Source organism: Myotis davidii, unplaced genomic scaffold (assembly GCF_000327345.1).
Source record: "Myotis davidii unplaced genomic scaffold, ASM32734v1 scaffold1330, whole genome shotgun sequence".
NCBI classification, from domain to species: Eukaryota; Metazoa; Chordata; class Mammalia; order Chiroptera; family Vespertilionidae; genus Myotis; species Myotis davidii.
This window is the reverse complement of record NW_006283826.1, coordinates 1,757,238-1,757,812: the sequence shown is the minus strand read 5'-3', so window position 1 is coordinate 1,757,812 and position 575 is coordinate 1,757,238. Positions and strand designations below refer to the sequence as shown.

At 64.3% G+C, this 575-nt stretch overlaps 1 protein-coding gene across 1 annotated transcript in view; it reads left to right on the top strand.

Annotated features, from left to right (window-relative positions):
* The window catches only part of LOC102768003 (calcineurin B homologous protein 3-like), a 16,921-nt gene that overhangs the window by 913 nt on the left and 15,433 nt on the right, over window positions 1-575 (top strand).

Genomic DNA, 575 nt, shown 5'->3' with positions numbered 1-575 from the left:
TGCTCAGGCCGGGCGGGCAGAGCTGGGGTCGGGGAGGACCCACGGGCACGGGCACAGAGCAGGAGACACCTGAGCTTGGCCGGGTCACACTGGTGTAGCCAGGCCGGGCCACTTCTCAGGGCTGCAGGTCAGCCTGTGATGAGCTGGGCAGGTTGGAGCCGGCTTCCCCACCCCGCGTTTGACACGTAGCCCGGGCAGCCGTCTCCTGGGCCTCCACGCACTCGGGTGCCAACCGCACCTTCCCAGTTATGACAACCAAAATGTCCCCAGATGTTGCCAAAGGTCCCTGGGGAGAGGGGCTGTGGGGAGAGGGGAAGAATCGTCCCCAGCGAAGAGCCATTGGATCTGAGGGCCACAGGGATAAATGCTCAGTGACACTGTCACCGCACGTGCCCGTAGGAGCGGCCACTGCCCGTGTTCACGCTGCTGTTGGGGTGTGGAGGCCCCTCCCCGAGGGCGACCACACCATGTGTGGCCACAGTGCAAGGCCCTCACATACGCCGTCCTATTGATTCTTAGCCTCGTGTTTACTGGTGGGACCGAGGCTCAGGGACACGGAGCTCCCGGAATTTGGG